Source organism: Emys orbicularis, chromosome 7 (genome assembly GCF_028017835.1).
Source record: "Emys orbicularis isolate rEmyOrb1 chromosome 7, rEmyOrb1.hap1, whole genome shotgun sequence".
Lineage (NCBI taxonomy): Eukaryota > Metazoa > Chordata > Testudines > Emydidae > Emys > Emys orbicularis.
Window position 1 is genome coordinate 24,992,182 of NC_088689.1, and position 22,819 is coordinate 25,015,000.

Consider the following 22,819-nt stretch of genomic DNA (forward strand, 5'->3'; position numbering starts at 1 on the left):
TAACAAGCTTATTGACCCAAAGACAAGCTTGAAGTAGTTACCAAAGAATTATATGCCATGAAACTAAATGAGAGACTAAAGAAGAGAAGAAATGCTTATGACCAGAAAGCTCCCATTGCTAGTGGGAGAGAATATTACATTTCAAAGAGAAAATGGCTGGCAATTGTCAAGGTAACAGCTATTCCATCGACACCTAGGTCATATGGCATAACCACCCCCAGGGTCAGTTCTACAAGAACAGAACACAGCTAAACAAAACTAAGAATGCTGGTTTTCTGCTCCTTGAGGATTTCCAGAATACTACTGACAGTGCTTTTGTGCTGACAGATGTCACATGTGCCCACACAGTCACTGCCAATGAAGGGTACAAGGAGCAACAAACACAGGTTCTAGGTGGCAGATCTACCACCACAGCCTAAATGGCCATTACAGAAGGAACCGTTTAGAGAATCAGTGCCTGCACAACCAGAAAGCCACTTAGAGATAGCAGTTATTAACAGATCTGTGCAAACCACCAATTTGGGGGTTTGGTAGCCAAACCAAATTAAACAAATATACATTTCAGATTGACTCAATTTTTGTTTTAATTTTTCTTCTATTTAGGTCAGACAAAACATTTTGTTCAACTCAAAATGAAATGTTTTGTTTGGGTTGAGAGTTGGATTTTTAATTTTTTTTTTAAAAAAAATTGAAGAAAATTGAAAAACAAAAGTCATTTTGAATGAAAAAAATCAAAATGTTTTGTTTCAAAAAATGTCAAAACAAAATGTTTCAATTTTTCCAGAAGTTTGTTTATTTTTAATCAAAACTATTTGGTTAACTCAACACAAATTCACAAAATGTTTCAATCAGCCCAAGTCTGCATTTTTTGGCAAAAAATAAATCATCTAAGCAATTTCACCAAGTGCTAATTTTTATCCGTCAGTAAGAAGCAGAACAATTTCCTCATTGGTCCTGGGGTTCAGATTGTTTTCTCTGATCTCCATCCTAGATATGTGTATATGTGTGTAAATTATTATTATTGTGTGCTTGTGGTTGTTTGTTTTGGTTCATATTATGTTTATTTGCATTTGATTTTCCAAAAAGGGCAAGTTGTCACAGTAGCCTCTGCAGTCAGTGGTTATGGAACCCCCTGCAGATGAAAATAATATTAAACATTTATAAATCTGGTCCATGTTACATGACTGTGGTTAGGAAATAAATGCGTGTCATTACCAACTTATACTTGTATCACAATATAGTGTGCTGATTGGCTGTCATGCTCCACCCCAGAGGTAGATGCATATTTGTAGTGTCTTGTGTGTAATTGTAAATAGCTTTGGCATACTATATGATAAAAGAAACTGTAAAAGTATATGTTTTGTTTTGTTTGTGTGTGGGTTTTTTCTGAACACAGAAACAAAAAGATAGGTACTCTGGATAGATCCTAGTTGCTAGCCACTGTATGTAAATTCCAGCTTTTTGTAGGAAACGAGGTGTCTTTCCATTCTCAACCAGAATTTGATTTGTGGGCTCAGCTGCATACTCACATAAACCTCTATCACAACTGCCAGCACAAATCAGTGTACTGTATATCTTGAATGTTCATTTTTGAATCATACAGAAAAAGATTGGCGGGTACATTGCACAGTGCCAGTGTAATTAGTCTTTTTTAATGAAATGGACCCTAGATATATTCCACTGTGGAGCTTCAATAATAGAATTTAAGTGAAAGTAATTTCAAAGTGCAACAGTAGTTTACATATTAGTTATTGTATAAAGAAAAAAAATGCTCCGCTGTTCTAGGTTAAATGCAATTAACATCCAGGCCTTCTGTTAGACTCTTGGGAAGGAATGATTGGTTTGGCAGGTTATTTCTCAGATTTTGATAACACACACACAAATTTTAACTATATGCCATTGCTGAAAAATATTATAGCACTCTCCAGATTCAAGACTCCAAAGAAGCTTACCTATAACATACATGTAAATCAAAAATATTTACCAATTAACTATTACTTAGAAGCTCCATTAGCAGTTGAAATGTTGCCTGTAAAATATTGTGTACAAATAACATTGTGAATCAGAGCAGGTGTCAGGTCTCTACCATTTAGCAGTCATGTAAGATGTGTGGGAAGAGTTTTCTTTTTGGTTTTAGCAAAGAAAAAAGGCCTAATAAGGAAATGAATACTGTGTCAGTTACAGACAGATTTATTCACAAACCTTCCGTTTTTATACAGGTGTCTCCACATCCAATAAAAACATAGTTTTATTAGAAAAGCAGAAAAGAATTGTTGGAAAGTTGTTAAAAATGTACCAAGAGAGTTTTAATTTTGTTTCACCACAAATGTTTTCTTTTTTCGTTCATTAATCAGTACATTTATTTTAAACATATCAGAAAAGGAAGTGAGAAGGTTTAAGTTACTATGCCAGGATATGAGCATTTTGCCCCCAAATTCTACAGATTAATTCTACAGATTTTAATTGTTTACTTAGGATTAAAATGTTACAATTTCAGGTTTTAAAAAAGAAAAGAAAAAAGATTTGTGTGGAACCTTTTCCCCCCCATGACTTGAAAGGGTGGTTTAGATGTACTTAAATCTAGCTCCAGAATTGTAACATCACCATAGCACGGTGGTGGAATTTAAGTCAAACTCAAATATGCATACTTTGGCCTGCTCTTTATTTGTTTTCATCATGTACATCACTTTGATTGTCTGACATATGCATCTATATTTCCCCATGTGTCTGGTTTACATGACACAGAATTCTACCTTTCAGAAGTTGACATGGGTACTGGCCTGAACCCAAGCCCATTGCAGTAAGTGCAAAGACTGCCGTTGACCTTAGTGGGCTTTGGATCAGACCTCTAGTGACAGATTGATATTGAGGATAAATTCTGCTGCCACTATTCGTTTAGTTGTATTGATATTATTTTGCTTCTGTGCATATTGCTTGCACTATATTCCACCACGCAGTACAGTCATGAAGGCTTGGTGACAACATTTAACAACTCAATGGAAAATTATCATTCTTAGTACTAGTGTGGACTTGACCAACACAGCAATATAAGGCAGGGCACCATTCACCAAGGTCAGTGGTGACAGTGAAGAGACAGAATGTATACAGGGACACCAAGAGTATTATTATTGGAATCATCTTAGTGCTCAAGAAAAATGATAGATTGGGAACCCTGATAATTTAAGTCTGTATTTGTTCACAGAATAGCTAACCCAGCAGTGGCACTGTAGATCCTCCATCTCTCCCTCCCTTCTGCCCCACCAATTTGCACTACCCTATTTTGGAAGGATCTCCTGTAGTTGTTTCCATATCTATTTAGTTCTGGGTCTTTCCACTTGAGACATTTATGACCTGAATATGTGTGTATACTAGGAACTGTCACTGCTAACTTATTTTACAGAGGCTACTGAATGTCAGTGAGATAGTACAGACCTTCAGTCACTACTGATCTGGGCTGGATTCATACAGTTGACCTAGAATCTAAAATCTCCTTATGCCATTACAAGTCTCATGAGCCATTCAATCTCCACAGGAAGTACAATTTTGGGTTTGTTTATTTTTATATTATGAATATGTTTTGCCACAAGATATGATGTTTGTATTATATATTTCCAGTACCACTAATGTTAATATAAATGTGTTTAAAATCATTTTTACTTAAGTTTTACTGGGTGTTCTTGTATAATTGATGGGGAAATTATTATTAAATCTTTTATTTGACTGATTACTTAATCATTCCCACATGGTTATTGAAGACAATCTTACATATAATTAATTTCACTAATAGAGACTCCCCATGTTTTTCTTCCTAGACCAGTGTCTGCATGGTTATCATGTAATTTAAGGCTGTCCTGGGGCAGCTTTAAATTATGCACATATTTGTATTAATTATATAGGGCTAGATTCTTCTATCCTTACATAGAGTAAGTAGCACCTTACTCTGGGAGTTGCTCCACTGAAATCAATGGGACTACTAGCATAATAAGGTGCTAGTCAGTGTGAGGAAAGATGGAGGAAAATGGCCATTAATTTGGAGAGAGGAAGAATGTAACTTGATCACTTCTTCCACTTTCACATACCGCAGGCCTCTTTAGACATCTCATCCCTCCCTTTTCTTTTCTCCTATTTATCTAACCAGTATGGTTTAGATGATACACCTTAGTATTTTAGGGGAAGAATTATAACTGTACAGAACTGAAATGAGAGTTATGCTATGTACCATTCTTCATTCTATATGAAAAGCAAAGATATAGGGCATATAGTAAGCAACCAAAGACTATGGCCCATGTGTGCAAATGTGATAAGGAACAAATTATGTTCAGTGCCATGAGAATCACATAGGTATCAATCAGCTGGCATGCCAAATCCTTGACAGAATGGTAAGTAATGCACCTGATGCCAGTTATTGACTCCCAATGAAATATTGATTGTGCATATTGCATATTTTCTTCCAGGCTGAACCTCAAAGGCATTTCAAATAATAGCAAACTACTTACACCTGAGAGGGAAAGTGGAAAGAACATGTAAGATACAAAACCCCAATGAGTTAACATGAAAAAGTCCCACAAGTGTGTGTAATTCACATGATGACAGCAGGAGCAGCAGCAGCAAGATCTGCAAATCTTCACGGCTCTTTTAAAATCATGATACCAGGGCCTTCCCCAGACATGGCTATCTCCCACCCACTGTGCCTTCCCTATCCCTTCGACCCACACCCAAGAAGCACAGAAAAGATAATGCAGCTTCTATGGGAAACTATGCCCATGGTTGGAGAGCAGACAACATGTGCCCACCATCACCATTCTTACCCTTGGCTTTCCCAATGCTGTCCTCAACCTGCCTATCTCTTTTCTCTCCCCTAGTATGGGATCTGCAGAGCATCCTTCATGGGCTCAGAGGAGGAGGGTGTCAATGCCATGGTAGTAACCAGTTCTCATTCCATGCAGACAGAGGGTAAGATCTTTTGTGAAGAGGGATCCCTCCCTATGCAGATCTAAGAATGATTTTACATGTATATACATTTATTTGTTTCATTCTGGAAATCATATTTAATTGTTGCCCCTGGTTTTGCTCAGAGAAGTTAATTCTATTTTGAAATCTGCCTAATCTATTTTTATTTTCTCTTCAATCAGGCCTACCTACAGCTTATTTTACCTACATGAATAGGCCTACTGAAGTTCCCTTCTTTTGGTTTAATTTTCATATATCCCCTCTAAAGAATTTAACCTCATCCACTTCCAGAGCAGATATTCAATGATCCAACCCTTGAGCAACCAGTGACAGTTTTAAAGATTTATATCACTGCATTCTTTTTTAGTGCCTGGATTTGTTTCTTTTCTTAAAACCATGATGAATTAAGAATCTAGAAAAAAGAAAAAAAAGATCCTACAGACCTATGATCAATAATTCCATCCATCTCTCTCCTTCCCACTTCTCTGATTTGCTCTTATTAATAGACATATTTATATATTATTGGGATGAAATGAAACCAAAACTCCAAATCCTGAACACCATTGTGCTCAAAATCCAATCTCAAATCTACATTTTCCAGCTCAGGTCTATTTTTGGCACATGTAAATTATATAGGTCACAATCCTCAATCCTGCAAAGATTTAAATATGTGTTTCACACTACACACTGTGAGCATTCCCATTGTAATTTAAATCAATGGGACTACCCCAGTGCATAAAGTTAAGCATATGCTTAAGTCTATGCAGAATCCAGGCTATAATGAGGAATTTTTAAGTCAATTTCTTTTGGGGGGACTGGATGAGATATAAGCTACACACAAAAGGAAGGCCAGGCTAAAGCCCATTTAAAATTCGGGCCCTTAGTATTTTACACTTAAAGGTGCTCTCGAGCAGCTCTCAATTCTGCATGAACATTTCTGAAAATAACAATTTAGTGGGCCAAATTCTGCTCAGTTGCTTTTAGTATTACTAGAAAAGGGCTACATTTTAGCCCCTGATCCTACAAAGAGATCTATATGGGTGGTTCTGAGTCTAATTAAAGCTAAATAGAACTGCATATTGTAACTTGAAGCCCAGTCCAATATTATTCTGTATATCCAAGACACCAATTGACGTAACTAGAGTTTCAGCTGGGCAAGGAAGTTTTGCAACGCAAGTCTCCGAAAGTCCATCTTGTACCGGGGTACTCAATAAAACCCTAGAAGGATACAACAGTGTCTTTAATGCCCACTTCTTTAATTTGTGCAATAACAAGAATATCTCCTCACACACTCACTATTTTAATTCCAAGTCACCACCAACGTATAATTCATTGGGAACCATTTTAAATTATTATTATTCAATGGCTTGTAAACTTGTATACTTTCCTGTTGAGTACTTGGTTATTTTCATTCTGTTTTAATTAAAACAAAGCCCACTACTATAAGTAGGTTTGGAAAATAATCTGCAAAGAACAGAAAGAAATTCCTACTTTAACACTATCTATAAGTGGATCTGTTGCCATATAGACAGAGATATAGGTTGCTGAAGAAAAATATAATAGCACTGCAGATACTTTACAGTACCAAAACCTAGCTCCAGGCTACACATCCCCAGATAAAAGCCGGCAGCTTCATTGAAGAAAGAAGAAATTTGTCAAGGCAGTCCTTTGAAGCATGCAGAGATATGCTCCACCAAGAAAGGGTTAAAGGCAAATTGAGCTGCTTTATCTAAGAATGGTTGCCACAGACTGACACCTGGTTGCAGAGTGCTTGCCTATGGTCAGTTGCATCTTGTAATGCCATTAGGATGTGAGATTCAAATGCAGAATTAGCTGTTGCCTACGCAGAATTATGTTAAACATGGCCCAGACTGAAAATCAATATTCTGCTTAAGTAACTGGCCCTCCAGTAATTTAATGAAGCTAAATTGCATTACACGGAGGTAAGGTGGTGGGGGACCATTTTGTCTCAAACCTTCCATTATACAGTGGCTGTACAGCTGTATGCCTAAAGAGAAATTAAACACATACACCCATTTCTTCTTGAAGTTAGAACAGTGTTTTTTACACTGGATTACTTGTCTGCTTCCTTAATTTGAAACTACAATAAATTTCCAGCCCCACAATTAGGAGTGAACCACAGCCTCATAATAAGGGAGAAAAAATTGCTTATAGAGTATTAAAGCATTTTTTTATTTCACAAGAAAAAAATGAAAAAGACATTAAATGTTAGATCTGTATTAAAAATGTAATTCTAAAGGGTTTAAATCTATGACATGTCGACACTGAATTAATTAAATTCATGATCTGATCAAGGACTGAAAAGCTACCTTGGAGCTATCTCTTAAAAATGCTATGTATGTTCATGTCAAAATAGGAATTAAAAAAAAAGGCAAGCCTTTGATTTATTGGCAATTCATGCATGCATTATTGTGCTTTTTTCCCTGTAGTAGGAGGAAAGTCAAAGTTTTATAAAGCACCTGAAAGCTTCGCCATACACCGCTCTATTAAAGAGAACTTTCTTACATGAGATGATTGTAGTGAAACTCCAAACCATCCACTAAGAATACTCTCATTATGACATCCATGACTATATAACTTGTGTTAAAACTGATTGACAAGAACAAAGAGAGTACAATTACATTATGCAGTACTTGCACTGTACCCTCTTTTATTTATTATTCAACTACAAAACTTCAACTGGAAGAAACACTTCAGAGTTTTGTGTCGAGAAGACAGAATTAAATTGACAATAATTCTGTGCTGTGTGGTATGAAGTTATGCTGATTAGAGGTTATTTCCCCCTAAATCATTTGTCGCATTGCCTTATATAAAGGTAGCACAGATTTCAACCATGAGTGGCTGTAGTGGTATCTTTGGGGAAATGCAGGCAGTAGAGTATGTATTGTCTAAAAGAAAAGGCACAGTGATTTGCATGCTCAATCACTATTTTTCCTGCTTGTCATAGTCTCTTAATTTTTCTGACCAAATTTTCTTTTACTGTTTTAAGGCAGTTAAAACTCATGTGCTTTATCAATGCAAAATATAAAATTTAATCAAAACCACTTAAAAACAAATGGCTGTTACAATCTCTATTTAGCATATTAAAACAATATCACAATTTCAAAGTAGATATGCAAATGGATATGAAATTTTGGATAGATGCAAAACGCAGAACAATATATATTAAAAGTGGCAATAATGCTCAAATGCTGGATTAGGTCTGTCTTTATCTACAAACTATTGCAACTGAACAAGCAACAGAAACGATCATTTAGGGCTTCTTTTTGCAACTGACTTAGAATACTCCTTTACAGCCACACTTAACCACTGTTCAGCAGGGGCTCCCGCCACCCCAGACCGGAAAAAAATAAATCAGTGGAATTTCTGAAGGGCGTCCTGGTATGCTACTCTGCCCTAAACTCACATTTTAATACCAGATGCCATTGTAAGACAGGAGAGTCAATCAAAAATATTTATTAGGTTATTAAAGTGAAATTCTCTGTCAGTGATGCTGCTAGACCAAGTTTTACAGAGAACCGCAAAATCCCACAAACCATAAGATAGGAGTTCAGTACCATCTACCGCACCTTCCCCCTAATTTTTAAAGGCAGTAGCAAGTATCAAAGATATCTGAATAATCAGAAGATTATCTAATAGAATATTCATCTCTGTCTTTTCTTAACTTGCAGGCTTATTCCCACGCAATATTCTTTCAAAGGAAAGGAACAATGTGATGCGACAGGTACATGATACAACCATTAGCTGACATTTTCAACACAGGTACCAACAATGAAATAGTTAAATTATTATCATTAATATTTGAAATTACCACCATATTCAGATTTGTTCTCAGTGATGTTGTTTCTACTCAGAGCAAGGCTTAACCACGGTTTCTGAAATGGTACTGAACACGTTTCAGTTCTATCACCAGTTCAGCTGCACCCACAGCAGAGAACCATTGTCAACAACTGGTAAATTTCCGGGCTGGTCTACACTAACCCCCCCACTTCGGACTAAGGTACGCAAATTCAGCTACGTTAATAACGTAGCTGAATTCGAAGTACCTTAGTCCGAAGTTACCGCGGTCCAGACGCGGCAGGAAGGCTCCCCCGTCGATGCTGCGTACTCCGCTCGCCGAGCTGGAGTACCAGCGTCGAAGGCGAGCACTTCCGGGATCGATCCGGGATCGATTTATCGTGTCTTAACCAGACGCGATAAATCGAACTCAGAAAACCGATTGCTTACATCCGGACCCGGATGTAAGTGAAGACGTACCCCTAGTGTGGACAAGGTTGAAAAGACAGTAGAGCACCAGTATGTACTCTGAGAACTAGGAAGCCATTTTCATAACCAGAAGACCTAGACAGGTCATTTAAAAAGAAAATGAAAGATTAAAATATGGAGCAAATAGTATGTGGCCCAAAAAATCTGCAGGGAGACCCTAAAGCCTCAGCATTTGTCGATTCTCCACACCCACAGATTTCTATCGTCCCTGATAATAATGCTGCACAGCCAGCTGAGTCATTTCCAGCCTGTATGTTTTGGGAAGTGTCATTTGTGTACAATTAATGTGCCTGATGCTGCTCTCATTGAAGTAAATTGCATAATTCCCGTTGACTTTAGTCAGGGGAGCCCAGCCTCAGAGCAGTATTATTCTGAACCACAGACAGTACGTTTATTATTCACACGTCTAAAATATTATGAGGCTGAACCTGTAAACCCTTACTTGCATTAACAGGAACTATTTGCGTGAGTAACGGTTTGCAAGATCGAGCCAAGTGATAGCAAAATGACTAATGTGTTGTTGAAGAGTCTATGTCCTCTAATTCTGTTCTCACTGAACACACAGTATAAGCAAAATATTCAGAGCTGAACTTGAAAATTCTTGCACACTTGACTAATATCATATTCTACTGTGGGGGAAAGAGTGAACACTTTCCATGTTTCCTGGTGCTATTATTCTTAAATCTGCATCATCATCATCCTTATCTGACGCAGGTGAAAGGTACTCTAATGTAATGAGTAAACTCAGGAGGAGGAGGAGGAGACAACAATACAACTGTTTCTTACACTGTGTTGTCTAAGTAAACTTAACATGAGCAATGATTCATAGCTATTTCGTACTCCTCAATATAGTACTGGTAAGTGGGTTTTACCACCAGATACCAGATCCATATTTTGCCTCTCTCTTTACTCCAAATATTTTTAACCCCTTATTTTTTGTGAATGACAATTTACATGTCTGATTACATGTCCACAATGTAAAGACCTTGTTTGAAGTGAACAACTGCAATCAGAAATCTTGACACATTCACTCTGACTTCTGAGGCATAGTTGTTCTCTGCAGAGCTCAATTTGTGGATTATACTTGCCACTAGGTACTGTAGGATTTTTTTAAAACCGGTTAAATGTAACTTTGCAAACATATTCAACAAGGGAAACAAGTTATATGTTTTATAATGCAAAGTCCTTTTGAGCAATATATTCCGCAATTTATTCCTCAAGGTGAATCTTTATGTTAAATGTTAGTACTTTCCGAATTTTCTTTAAAAATTCTGGCTAAAAAAGAAATAGATTTTCTGAAATACCTTGACTGATTAGTTTAGCTTATTCCTTCTGATCATATTTACATTTAATGTTTTGATGATGTTAAATTCTACAAATGAGAACAGATTTAAGTGTTCCTTTCAACACTCCCTGCTTTTTCTTTCTGATTTCTCTTGCTGATGGTGTGTTGTCAATGCTGAATGCTGGAATTGTTATTGAGCAAGCACAGCTGGATGAATTAAAGTCTCTCCAGTAACTCAAACCAGAAATGACTTCATCTCTAAACTTTCCATGTAGCACAGGTCAGAGCTCTGAGTATGGACAAAAATAATGGGGTTACCAGAGAAATAAAAATAGTCAAAAGATAGAATACAGTTTACAATCACTTTGTGCATCTGTAATCACATCCTTATGTACAAGCAATAAACTCATTGGAGAATGGAGATGTTTGATAAGTAATTGATTATAAGTTCAAGTTGTGTGTGTGTGTGTGAGTGTGTGAGAGAGAGAGAGAGAGAGAGAGAGAGATCTAGTTAAAATGATCTGTCCTATACAATTAAATACATATAGTAGAGAAGGCCAAATATTTCACAAATTGTGAAATCTTTTTTTTTCCAAAATTCATCAAATAATTTAAGGCAAAATGTAAAACACAATTTTCTTCATTCCCCTAGGTCTGCTCACAAATATTGAGGTAATTCAATGATAGCAGCTAAGGTCAATTTTAAGAAAAGATTTAACTAACAAGAAATAATTTATAAAGTAAACACAGTATTGGAGCTGCTGTAATCAAGCCTGCTGTTTTGTGAGTGACTGACAGGAGGAAGTGTGATGTTGTAGAATGACATGCAGACTGTGTGGGAACTTTAAACTTCCTGCCAAAACTTAACCCTTTACATCACAATCATATGGCTGAACAAATTCCAATACAATCTGAGAATTTAGTATTTAGCCACCACTCATATAAAGGCCATTGCATCCCAGGGGAGCACTGGGGACAGTCTACCTGAGAGAGGCAAAATGCCTCAGAGGAACCCAGTTTTGCTGGGGGTGCAAAACCCTTAGGTACTATAAGGAGTATAGTACTCTCTCCCTTCCTTCTCACCAGTCAAGTCTGCTTACTGATGGGGTGGCCAAGTCATGGCTTTATCTACTTCCCATCCCTTCCCAGGTGAGTTATTCTAGTAGTGAGAGCATCTCAGTAGCAGACTCTGCTCCCTTGACCACAGAGGCTAATTCCAACTGGCTGTTACAGGAACCACATGGGGAAAAGGAGGAGAGCAGAAGGAGGTTCTGAGTCAGTATTTTCGGATGTTTCATCAGTCTTCTTGAGCTACTGTAAAGCAACAAAACGTCTGTAGCATTTCTAAGTCTGTATCATTATTTGATCTACTTCACATTGTGTAAAACAGGATCATTCCATGGATTTTTTTGTTCTTTTGGTGCATCTGCTCCTTACTTCACTCTTCCCCATATAGCTGCTCATTTTCTCTCTCAATCACGTTCTCAGGTACTGTTGCAGATGTTTATGATTCCTCTGTAAAATATTTCCACATTTTCTGATCACTGAATAAATATATCACTGTAGCTTGTTATGGCCAGTGACTATTGTGCCAATTTCTTATAGAGTCTTTGCTTTAATGTGTATTGTACCTCTGTAATAATTTTTCAATCTGCTTTGACTTGTCTAAGCTCTTGATTATATCTCCTAACTAAGTATATGTAGAAGTTTGTTCTATACAAGTTCTACTGGCAATTTTCCACGTTAGAGCAGTGTTTCTCCATGGATAAGTCATGCCTAATATGGCACTTCCATGACATCAGACTTTTTTTTAAAAACAATTTCTCTGAGGTATGGTACCCACATTCTGCTAATCTATTTGCATGTGCATAACTACAGCTAGATGTCTCATGCTGAAATTAATACATTTTAGCAAAATCCAGGATTTTCTTGAATTCTTGAATTGTAGTCAATTTTTGTTACTATAGGTCTCAAAATACCATGTCATGTAAACATGGCCTTAATGTACCTGATCACAGGGTAAGCTGTGGTTCCTAATTACAGTTTCTTCTGAAAAGCTGCTAAAATATTTCATTATGGTCAGGTAGCCAGCAAACAAATCAATTCTGAATTGCAGCTTGTTCATGCAGAATCAGAGGCTCTTTCCTTTGTTCATCTCTGTACTTCAGGTAAGTTACTATGTCTTCAATGTACATTTTCACTTCTTGAAACCTGTTATCTGCAACATTGTGAGGTGAAATGAAATGCTTGTGGTGAAGAACATTCCAAAAGACAAACCGAAGAAACAGGAGCTGCCAAACTGTGTATTGGAAGTGCAAATCTTGAAGCTTCCCTGTCTCCATAAGAATCTGCCAAAACCTTGCTGATGTATCTAATATGCTGAAGGATTTGGCTTCTGCGGTCTCAGCAAATATTTTAGTACTTGTGAGCAAGTGGAATGGCCCCTTTTAATATTTTTGTTCAATTCCTTGAGGTCCATGAGCCTGCCCCTTAGGCTGTTGGCTCATCTGGTCTACAAGCGATGCCATGCCATGTTTTGCAGAAACTTCTAGTCTCCGCCCCCCTTCCTCCCCAAGGCTTGTGGAACATTCCAGGTGTAATGTATAACAGTTTCTGCATCCTCCCAAAATGGTATATTGGAATGTCACTAGGAGACATCCTTCTCCCATGAGCATATCTTCCTATCATGCAGTTAGCTCATTCACATCCGATTCAGGCTGCTGCCAAAGCCATCATTCTGAGTTTCCATGGCACATATTGATTGGCCCACTGGATCAACTATGCAAAGAGCTTCCTGCAAACTTCCCAACCCCCGTACATGCCTATGTAAGAGCTGATGACAATGATTCTCAGACCTTTTCATTACTTCTTCAAAACTCTTTCCCCCTTCCTCCTCCTGATCATCAGTTTGAAATGCATTGCATATGTCCTGCACATTATACCCCATCAAAAACAGTACTTTTTTTTTGCTTATCTCCCATTTTACGAGCCCCTGCTTTTTTCATATACAGTTCAAATTCTATTTGAACCTTTTCCAGAACTCCTCAGCATTCCCCAATAATTTTAAGGCTGACTGGGGATTTACATGTTGCAGTCACACAAGCTCCACATCAGCCATTTATATTTTACCTTTCTCTTTCCTGTAGTCAACATCACTTTCATCAAACATTTGCACTCTTCTCTTGGATTTGTCAGCATTCTGAGCCTTCCACTTGTCATATGATGTAGTATTTTTCAGTGATGATTGAGGCCGATTTTAGGATAACTTAGTTAACTAGCAACAAAGCATTTATAGAGTAACACAGTAGTAATACCAATGTAAAGTAGTCTTGTTGTATACTCTGAAACTGGTGTGTGTAAGTAAAAGGCAGATTCTCCAGAAAAACTGTGATACTGCAGAGCAGAGATGAAAGTAAGCCGGTACGGTCTGGTATGGCGTACCGGGAAGAGCCGGTACTCCGGACCGGACCGGCTTCCCCAGGCCAGTGATTTAAAGGGCCTGGGGCTCCCGGCAGTGGCTGGAGCCCTGGGATAGTGATGGCGGGGCTCTGGCGGTGATTTAAAGGGCATGGGGCTCCAGGCACCACTACCGCAGCGGAGCCCCTGGCCCTTTATATTACCGCTGGAGCCCTGCAGGCCGCTGCAGGGAGCCCCAGGCCCTTTAAATTGCCACTGGAGCCCCACTGCCAGAGCCCCAGGGTAGCGGTGTTGGCCAGGGGCTACAGCAGTGATTTAAAGGGCCCCAGGCGGTAGCGGCGGCCGGAGCCCCAGGCCCTTTAAATCGCCCCCAAGACCCGGGGCTCCCAGCCGCCTCTGCAGCTGGTAGCTCCGGTGGTGATTTAAAGGGCCCAGGGATTTAAAGGACCGCCTCTTCCGGTTGAGGCCCCGTTCCCCTGCTCAATTCTCCAGCGTACCAGTAAGTCCTTTAAGTTACTTTCACCCCTGCTCCAGAGTGACCTGAAGGATGTGAGGCAATTTTAAACTTCCTGCTAAAGCTTAATCTTTTCTAGCATAAATATGGTTTAACTGAAATTCACTTATGAATTTCAATAACTACAGTATTTGTGAATAATTATTTGCATTATTCACCATGCCCTGGGTAAATGTAAGATATTTGATGGACATACTTTATCTGGCTAACACAGACATATATTACATTTCGATACAGAAAATTTCAGATTACACTGATGATCAATTTAGAGCTGATTCTCTCCCCCCACCCCCAATATTTTGTTCTTGTTCTTCAGCAGGGTTTTTGTTATGTATAACAAAAATATTCTGCTCTGTTACAGGCAAAAGAAATTGGTAAGAGATCCACAGATAAGGAGTTGTCCAGGAGTTGTAAAGTGTTGTGATTTGTCTTGCAGAGCTGAAGCCATTACTTCATTCAAACTGATTGCATGTGTGGTTCAACTGAGGAATGTTCCCAGGATAGCTGTTTGCAAGTTGGAAAACTGAAGGAGGAGACTTATCCTTGTAAAAAGGCAAAAGGTACTTCCCAACTACTTACCTAATATCTTATGTATCAATAAATGTCATGCAATCAAAATCCAAGTTCATGAATAAAATGTCTCTGATCATTCGGAAGCAGTGTTTCATATTGATATTTTAAAAAATGAAATAAAATGTGTTAGACAAGTACATTTTGGAAAGATCTAGTAAATTAAAAGAAACAGTATTTTCCAAGTTCATTCAAAATTTGCGATTTGCTTTACTTTCAAATTATTATTTTCATATCTTCAATTCATTTCAGCTACTAAAAGGCAACACAATACATGTTTCTATTTTACAAACAGCAAGAAATGGAATATAATATATAGCCACTTCCTTAAAGAAGCTTCAAAACTGTATCCTTAGCAAAAATAAAACAAGCACCTGTCCCCCTGAAACACACGCAAAATACTCTTTGTAACCCTCCAAATGTGTTCATTACTTACATCAATTCTGATCCAAAGTCCTTCCAGTGATTTCACTGGGATTTGGATCAGGCTCTTAAGCAACTGCATAATTGTATTATCTTAACTCTAATCCAGCCTACAGCCCTTCCTTGCATTCCCCATGTCCTCCATTTGTTCTTGTTTTAACTTGGGACTTAAACTGGCAAACATGTATTACTGACTATAGGGCCAACCAGGATGAGTACTTTCATTCAATTCAATGAGTCACCCCAAGCTAATAAGCAATGTGCCAGGTAGTAAATATTTGCAGGATTGGACTCCTTAGAGCTTGGGCTCCATCTGTGTTTCGTAAGGAAACATTCATATCTATAGAATTGTACAAGTTAAAAAATAAGAACATAATATATCGTGGTTGACAATTTCTGCCACAGCCCTACAAATTTATACCTTTTAACATATCAATTCTTTAATCACAGACACAATGTGACTGATTTGGGTTATTTACAACAGTTTCATACACTGAAAGATAAAATTAATTTACTTTTCATGGAGTAATTGCTTTAAAACAAAGTCACTCACTACATTAAGGGCCCAATCCTGTATTCCTTGTGCATCCCAAACTCTCAGTTAGTGGGAGTTTTAGATATGAAAGGTTTGTGAGATCAGATCCTGTGCAGATGTCTTGGCATTTCCACTTTCAAACTTTATTTTCAAGGCACTATGATTTAGTTGAAAAGTTTTCTCTCGTCTGAAACTTGGCAAAAAAATCAAAACTTCTGAGCCTGGGAGAAGAGATCAATTTATATACAGATGTAAAGAAAATTTTCAAAAGGAAAATCATGGAGTATGATACCTTTTGCACTCTATATCTGAAACTGACTTTTTAAAACTAGTGTTTTGTGAACTGCATGTAAAATTCATCCCTCGTATAAACCTAACCAGTTTCAACGGAGTTTACAGTTACAGGGAGGAATTTGACCCAATAGTCTATTATTTGATATATTTACACAAATATTATAAATGAGTGAGTTATACCATTTAGAAAGGTATCCATTATACATTTAGCGGTACATCTTTTCTCAAGAGGCATTTCATTTGTATTTCTAGCATATAGCCATGCATCTGTACAGCAGTCAGAAGCTATGGCCTATATGCAGTGTTGTTGTAGGTGTGTCAGTCCCAGGATATTAGTACCTCACCCACCTGTCTCTCTCTCTCTTAATGGAGCAACTTACACAGAGCTCTTCTTCAGGTCTGGGAAACTTACTCAGGGTGTTATAACTAAATACAAGATGGAACAGATTGTTTAGCATAAGTAGTTAACACATATTTCAAGGGACCATTCAAGCTATGACCTGTCATTTCAATAAAACATGCATGAAAGCATCCCTACGTATCTACTGACATGTCATGTATACATGGTGTAAGAGTGTCCAGGTCAGCACTGACAAGCTAAACCTTAATGGTTCCAAAATAGTCACTATGGTTTACTGTCTTAGTAATCCATAAAAATAGAGACTGTTCAGCTAAATACAATGGTTCTGTGAGTTTGTTCTGTCCTTACCTCACCCCAATATGCCTAGGTAAAGGAGAGCTCTCCAAACAGTGGGTGATCCTCCCAGAGATGTAATATGTGCTGAAATACTTAGGCACGACAGGATAAATTAAGAACAGAGCTTTAGTCTAATCCTCGAGTTTCCTTCTGTGGATTTTAAGAGACATCACTATTGATATTTTACTTGTAGTTTTGGGGAGGTTTTAAATTTTATCAAACTGCCACTGTTGTGGATGTACAAAGCAGTGGAGAGAGGGAAGAGAGGTGCTGTAGACCAACTCTAAAAGTGTTCCATGTTTTGAATTAGAATAAAAACAAGATGTAATGTCTGCTGTCCTGATTTGGGGCCTGATCCTTCATTCTTTATTCAGGCAAAACTTCCAGTTTTCAGTACAGCATTAGACCCTTTGTTTTTAAATGTTAATAGACAACAAGTTATATTAATAATTAATGCTATTTGCACTGATTTATTCCTACAGTTTGTAGAAACTCAAAGCACTTTGCACACATCAATTAAGCAAGCCTCAATACTCCTGTGAGAGCCAAATTATGATACCTATTTTAAGATTCAAATTCCCAAAAGCTACAAGAATGTCAGTGGCAGAACTTGGAATAAATGCCTGTCTCACATCTCCTTTTCTAACCAATAGACCACTTCCCATTCTCACAGCCTCTCCACAGTGAACCTGCTCCACATGATTTGCTATGGAAAACAGGGGAAATGCTGCACATGGAGTGCTTTCCAGATTGAGCACCAAAATCTGTAATTTTCTACATTACTCTAGGTCCAATCCTTGTTCATATTAAAGTCAGTGGCAAAATTCTCATTGACTTAATCTGGAGCAGGAGCAGGTCCTTGTGCTGTGTGTTAGGCCCGGTTCTACAAACACTTACGCAGATGTGTAATTTTCCTCATGTGAGTAGTCCCCTGGAAGCCAGTAGAAATTTGTCACTGACTTCATTTGAACTTAAGCAGTTACAGGTTTGGTCCTTAGATCCTACAGGATATTTGGCAAAATGAACTTATACAAGATCCATAGAAAAGTAGCACAAAGGCTCAGTAAAGTTGTTTCCCTACACTTCATGAATTATGTGTAATGAGGAATAACCATAGAAACTCACCATCACAATGCACACAGGCTGCTGCGGAGGGACAAAACAGAATCAAGTGACATGTCATGTCATGATTTGGAGCAGAGGGAAATGATCCCATAGTTTTGCGGATACAGACTAACACGGCTGCTACTCTGGATCCCATAGTTGGGACCTCCTTCCAGATGATGTCACACAGAGACACACTTAAAAAAATCAAATCCATATTTTAAAAATCTATATTTATTCCCCATTTTAAACACTAATTTTTTAAAATAAATCCCTGAGTTGGTTGGTGTATCTGGGCAGATCTGGAGACGGAGGAAGACAATGTCATCAGTCCTCATTTATCCTGCAAAGAGAGCCAGAACCCCTTGTAAATACATTCTCATTCCTTTCCCCCCTTCCCCCCAGGCAGTGACATTCTATCACACACAGGAGAATACATAGCCATTCAATTGCTCTCTATCCACACCATCTCTTTTCAAGCCCTACTTCACTTTCTTGTCTTTCATGCATACTCCACAGATTTCCTTGCTGAAGAACCCAACTATGTTAACTGCCTCAGTAGGAAACACACATCTCATCCACACAACATAGGCCATATAACTAAGTAGAAGTCAAAGGACACCTGAGATCACTCACATTTCCTGGAGGCCATTTATTTTTCTCCCCAGAAGAAAGAATAACTGACTATCTTGTGTATGCAGGCATTATAGGCAGTCCCAAGTGAGGACTGTATCAATTGGCCAACTTATTCAATACAACCCCTTCTGTAGGGTTTGCCAGACGCCAGGAGCAGTGCACAGCTGCCAGAGGGCTAAGCACAAGGATAGCAGAGTGGGTGGGATGGGAAGTGGCTCTCAGGGGAAAAAGAGAGGGAAGGAACTAGAAACAACCACTTAACATCTATTTAGAGCCTGGGAGCATTTGTGAAAGCCATCCCATTACTGTTGAAAAGATGCAAATTTGGTGAAATAATCAGCTGTATGGCTTCAGGCTGTTTCTCAAGTACCCTGATTCTTTACAGTAGTGAAGGTATTAGTGTAAGACACACAGCATGGCCAAGTTCATGTTGCTTAAAGGTAGCCCCTAACCAAACTCCACCAAGTGCTATAAAAGAAGATTTGTTATCCCAGAAAGCATTGACAGTTCATCCAATAAAGCCCAAAAAACAGAATCCTTGAGGCTTGTTACAGGGGTGCAAAAAAGCACAGCTCACAGGCATCTATGCAGAAAACATTAGTTGTTTGCGAATGTTCAGTGCCCCTTTTTGTCACTAAGTTTGTCAATTCACTGCTGAATATAAGTCAATTAAGGCAATAGCATTGCTTCAAGTTTTACATCAAATATCCCTTCATATGTTTAGGGACCCACTTATCTACAAATGAAGTATATAAGCTAAACTGAATCATACACAGTTTGCTTTGTATTTAGTGCACTTGAACAACTGAGGAGTAGCACTACTCTAAAATCATGTCTTGCTTTAGAAAAAAAGCTGAATGTGTGACTTAAAGCAAGGTGATAATCCATTTCATGTCCCCAGCTACCACCCCACCCCTCCCACTCTTTGTTCCAAAAGTTTATCAAAATAAATACAGTTAAACACAGCTATAGATTTAACATAGAAAAATCATGCTTTTAAACTACACTATTACTAGTAGTTTTTAAATAACCAGCTTAAAATGCTATAGCATATAAACTAAATATTTGATCCATTAGTGAGTATAAATTATACTTTTAGAATATGAATCTCTGGATTCAAAAAGAACTCAGTTTAATTCTAGCCATCCATAAAGCCTTTTTCACAAAAAAATTATTTAAAATAAGTGTCATGGAAAACAAAAATGGATACTATATCCATGCTGCTACTCAATTTTTATACTATATGTATAGTATTGTGGAAAATAAAGGAAGTTATCTTGGATTTTTAAATATTAATTGTTTTCATGTACATCATGAAAAAATAGTTAAAGTTGGTTTATAACAGTAGGGAAATAAACTTAAGACACTAGAGAGAACGTGTGTCCATGTGTGCAACAGAGTTTGTACTATGATATGCATATCTATGTATTATGTATTCAGTTTTCTTGCATTTTTCTCAGTGGACAGATGTGCTGTAGTTTTCAGAATACTTTAGAAAAACACTTCAAATTGTATTACTTGTCTATACAGATAACATAAGCAGCATAAAATTAGCAAGGAGAGCTTTCATCACATAATACCTTTTTGATTCCCCCCTCCCCCAATCCTCCCCTCATATTTTCTGTAACATAAAAGATGCTGTTATGACAAGTATTCTAGTAGTTCAGTCTTTCATTTATAATTTAACCACAACCTATATAACCTAATTAGAAAAATGTGAAGCATGATTAGTACAACAATCAAATACAGTGTAGCTTCTTGAACAACTCAAAGAACAACACAAAAGAAAGGGAAAAGAAAGGGGGTTAAAAACCATTGCAGGCATATCTGAAAATATGTGGTATTTCTTTAATACTTCATTTTAAACTACCTAATTGTGTTTTTAAGCTTCGGTTCCTGTAATTTTGCAAGACGAGGCATTCCAGTGAGAAAACATATGGTAAGGGATTTTTAAACCACATAGCTAGAGTGCATCATAGACTTATCTGCTGCTTTAGTGTCACAAAAATCCACCACTGAATTTATCCACTCACCCATTAAAGAAAGAAAAGAATTAAGGAAAAAAGAGTTTAAAAATCCCCTAATGCAAAAAAAAAAAAAAACCTCAAAAAAACAAACAAACAAACAAAAAAACACTATTGAAAAGTGACATCAGGTTAAACCACAGTCTAGGTAGATCCTCAAGACTTCTCATAGAAAGAACAAGTAGCAATTAGCTATCTCAAGTCCACTAATTATTTTAGAATAGTGCATAGTAAATATTGTATTCAGTGGTCCAGAAACCATTAATAAAAACAACTTGTGCTGCAGACTTGGCTAAAATGAGTTTTAATGACTCTCCTAACTCATACTTGAGCAAACTTAAATTATGACCCCTTTTACAGCTATTTTAAGCATGTACATTCACTGCATGGTCTTTATTTGTTAAGAGGCAATATGAAGTGTACTTCAGTTTGGCACATATTAAAAGACAATTGGCTTGCAAGGATATATTTTGCAGGAGGGAAACTGAATCAGCACTTTGTACAGTACTTTCAGTGGGGATATAAAGTTGTAATAGTGACAAACTGACATTTACATGTCAAATGTAGAAAGGCATGCCAAGTATTTTGAACTAAAAAATGACAATATTTCATCCTATGTAACCCTATGTGCACTTGCTATGAAAATAAGGCATTTAAAGTTGAGATTCAGAGCAGTGTAGGATATTTTTCCCATTAGAGTCAGACTCTAATTGTTACCATTTATCAGAAAGTGTTTCCTGCACCATACCACTATGTAACAGGTAGACATACACTAATACTAAATTGCTATGGAAATGCAGATTACATCCACATGAAGAAAGACAACCTCATGAATAATGTAACTGCAATAAATAGCAAAAGAACGTCACAGTGATTTGGCACTAATACAAAGTATTACTAATTCTATGGGACGCAGTTAACAGAAACTTTTAAGTATTAGAGACTAAATCTTGAATCCCTCAGCAAATGCTGCAGTAAGTAGTACATCAAATTATATAAATCATATAGCTGTAGAAGCACATGGAATTTTAGAATATGTATAATAAACCGTGGTCCCTGCCTCAAAGAGCTTGTAGTCATTTATTTATATGTATTAGATACATGCAATGTCTTCTGGAGAAGTGCTCATTCACATGTATTGCAAAAATGGACAGCGTCACTACTTAGAAAGTTGCACAGATTTAGATCTCCTCCTCATTGTGCTCCATTTGTGTCTACGTTAACCTGGAATTGTTCTTTTTTGGTAATAATCTTCCTTGTAAAAGGCAAACCCTTAACCCTTTATTCTTAAAGGATTCCCACAAGGTTGTGTGCTTTTTTCCCAGTTGGAATTTCTAAGTGTAAGGAGTGAGAAAAGTGTAAGGTGTTAATCTTGATAATTAGTGCACAAAACCAATTAGAAGTCTAAAAACCTTAAGGCACAGAAAGTGATTTTTTGTTTATTTGCTTACCTTATTAAGTTAAATATCTGTCCGAATTAATCACTAATGAATGTGAAGAAGGCTCAATAGCACTAGCTTAATGAACAGCAGTGTCAAATGCATTTTACAGGGCACCAAATCACTGGCTATTGTAAGCCAAGTTGCTATTCAAAATTACTTTTCTGCCCAATTTTCTGTTTGTAAAGCAGTAAATTATTTACATTTATTGTGCTTATTTAAGTACTTAAACGACTGTGAATGGAGTGCAGGCACATTTTAAAAATATAGAATCATTAAACAACTGTACTGCTGGAAATTCATGTTATTTTCCCCTAAAGGCTGCTTTCCCCCTTTTTCTAATCTCTTTTACAACAATTCTTGAAACAACCCATTATTACATTGAACATGTTTTAATAAGTTATTTATTCTTTTGCATACTTTAAGAAGTGTCATAGGACTTAAATTACACATGCTAAGAACAGTCTCTTTCATATATACATAGTGGCCTGAACCTAAGTGCTTAAGTTTCCTGGATAAAACTATACTGTACTTCATTAAAAAGAAATAAACTATGTTTTCCATCCATTATTCACATCATAAACATCTGCTTTTGCAAATGTCAGTTGTACTAATTGTCATGTCTTTAGATAGGTATACTAAGT